This window comes from Chinchilla lanigera, unplaced genomic scaffold (genome assembly GCF_000276665.1).
Source record: "Chinchilla lanigera isolate Chin_1 unplaced genomic scaffold, ChiLan1.0 scaffold00037, whole genome shotgun sequence".
NCBI lineage: Eukaryota > Metazoa > Chordata > Mammalia > Rodentia > Chinchillidae > Chinchilla > Chinchilla lanigera.
In genome coordinates this window covers 9,649,567-9,652,470 of record NW_004955438.1, presented here as the reverse complement: position 1 = coordinate 9,652,470, position 2,904 = coordinate 9,649,567, and the positions used below count along the sequence as shown (strand labels likewise).

At 41.1% G+C, this 2,904-nt stretch overlaps 1 long non-coding RNA gene across 1 annotated transcript; it reads right to left on the bottom strand.

The window, feature by feature from the left end:
- Positions 1 to 234: 234 nt before the first annotated feature.
- On the bottom strand, positions 235 to 2,667 carry LOC102003067. The gene is made up of 3 exons (XR_261923.1): positions 2,523 to 2,667; positions 1,659 to 1,754; positions 235 to 518 (listed from the first exon to the last, which is right to left on the bottom strand). It is a non-coding gene; the product is annotated as an uncharacterized LOC102003067 (long non-coding RNA).
- Between the last annotated feature and the right edge of the window lie 237 nt (positions 2,668 to 2,904).

Here is a 2,904-nt window from a genome sequence, read left to right as displayed (position 1 = left end):
CTAATCTTTCTGTTAGCTGCATCTGAAAAGTCCTATTTTGCCACATAAGGTACATATTTACAGTTGCCAAAGATCAAAACATGGGTATCTTTAAGAGACCATTAGTCACTTTATCACACAAAGTTTATTTGAACTGGAGCTGCTAGTAATAGGGAGAGAAGAGGAAGAAGGGCATAAGGATACTGAAAATGAGGCTATTCACTAAGAATACTAGAAAATGGGCAATGCTTTTGAAGTAGGAGCCTTTGTGGAGGAGATAAAGGGGCATTACAACGACATATTTCAATGTCTACAAAGTAAATGGGCAATGTTGGGGACAGCCCATCTTTATTCTTCTTAGAGTACTGCATAAGAAAGACTGATGCAGGAGTGGTGCAGGTAATCGGAAAAGCGGCAAACAAGATTACACTTGTACCTGAAAAGGTGACAAAGGCAATGCCTTGCTGATAAATGTCATGCGTTTCAAGGGCTCCAGCACATCACTTCAGTACACGTGTGTCCTTTCTGCAAACAGTCTCCTATCAGAAGAATGTATAATTATTAATGCTGTTTTGCTTCAGCCCAAGGAGAGCTGGAACATAGTTTATGTTAAATTCAGTTCATTAAATATCAAATGAAGTAGTGTATGTTAAATTTACTCCATAGTTCCTGGTATACTGTGAGCACCCAAAAAGTCAGTGACATTGTTTTTTTTTTGGTTTTTCTCCCGTACCAGGAACCGAACTCACGACCTTGCGCTTGCCAGATCAGGCGCTTTTGCCGCTGAGCTAAATCCCCAGCCCCTCAGTGACATTGTTAATAGAAAGAAATCTCAAGGTCGCCTTTGGTACTTCAGCACGACCTGGAGGCCACAGAGTATCCCTTCTGATCAGGACCAATCTTTCTCTACTCTTCTGAGACACAAGGTATAGCAGAAATTTTTTCAGTTCCTCAAACTTCACTCTTTGCCCAAAGCATGGCTCAAGGTCTCCGGTAAAACCCACTATAACAACACAGCCCTTTCCTGGTTTTCCTAGTCCTGTCAGTCCAAGAGAAGGTCTCACATTCAGTCCTCTAGGACTCTCCCTTTCAAAGGAGAGGAAAAAGGAATAATTCACACAATCATTCCTCTGCCTCTAAAGTAGGTTAATCCTTTGGTGTCTTCTTGCTTTTCAGCACATTATCTTCCAAACAGATAGAAAGAAGTCGGGGAGGAGCCCTGAGACAGCTAGGGCGGGTGTCCTGGCAACAACACACACGAATGTGTTCACTCTATCATTTTGAGTCTTCCACTGTGGCCAGGATTCTGAGGTGAACGTGGGGTGTAGCACTGGCAAATGTGGATTGAAACCCTGGTGTAGGCAACAGTTAGCTCTGAATATTTCAGACTCTTTCTTAAGTTCATTCACTTTCCTCGTCTGCAGAATATAAACATTGCTGTTCTTCATAGAAGATTATGAGATTTAGAGATAATGCAATGAAACACCTAATATACGTGCAAGTAGCAAGCAGCAAGCTTTTTTTTTTTTTTTTTTTTGGTTTTTGTTTTTTTTCCGGTACCGGAAATCGAACTCATGACCTCGTGCTTGCCAGGCAAGCACTGTGCCACTGAGTTAAACCCCAACCCCAAGTAGCAAGCTTTTGACAGAAAGTTTGAATCTCCTTTCTCCTCTCCTCACCACAACGTTTGAGTCACACCCAGAAATTCTTCCGTGGATGTTCATGGTAGGATATGTTCAACAATGGAATAACAAGACTCAGGTTTCTATGAGAGCCTGGAAAGGAAGAGTGGCAAAATTTAATGTAGCAATAAGCTCTATGGAAGAGCTTGGCCTTATAAAAAAGTCAACAGACAGGAGTTTTAAGTAGTAACTGGTGTGGTCATTTATCATCTTTGCATAACTAGAAAGGGAGCAGAGAGCAGGTGAAGAGATAGAGTACAGTGCTATTTGAATGGTGTACACAGGGGAAGACAGTGCCCTGGGCATGACTATTGGTGGTTGGAAATTAAGAGAGGATATGCAACGAAATATTTAGGAGGTAAATATTCATAAGCAAATGCTTGAGTCATTGGACTGGGTTTGAATTAGAAAGCTTAATGGATGACAACACCCAATTCTGTGCCCTGGGCAATCCTGTAGATTACTGATCCTATTAACAGACAACACAGGAGTAGCAACAGGTAAGAAGAAAAATAGTGGGGTAAAATTCTAGAAATGTTTTTGAGATGTCTCCCTGGTATCTACAAATATAGGTTTGTCCCATGGTGTATTAGTCAAATGTCCCTTTGCTAATATAAAATACTAACAGTTAGTAATTCAAGAAGGGGAAGATTAATGTGGCTCACAGTTTCAGAGCCGGCAGTCCGTGGTTGCCTGAGTCCAAGGCAGAAATATTATGGCAGAAGGGCATAACGAGGAAAACTGCTTACCAGTAATTATGGTGGACAGAAAACAGAGAAAGTGAACAACATCTAAGAGGAAGAGGCCAGGAACCAGAAATAGCAATGTAAGACCACACCTCCATGACCAACACAGACATACCTGGAAGTGTGCTTCAGTAGATACTTAGGTGGATTTCACATCAATCAAACTGATGAGCAGCTAAACTGCTACACATGAATTCAAGAGGATGCATCCACGGCCAAGGGTGACTTTCTATTCAGTGGGTGCCACTGTCAAACTTCCACTAGTGGGTCTAGAGAACCATAAAGCAGACACTTAAACAAAGATACTGTCTCAGATGTATCATTTATGGAAAAGAGAAAAGGTTAGTTGAAATCTTTTAAAAATGCTATTTTTTCCACTGGTGTAGGGTAGCATATCATATAGTTTGCACTGAACCTAGTAGTTTCCACTTATGTTTGATGGAATAGGACAGTGTAGAATGGGGATATTGCAGAATATAGCTGCATACAATTATTCC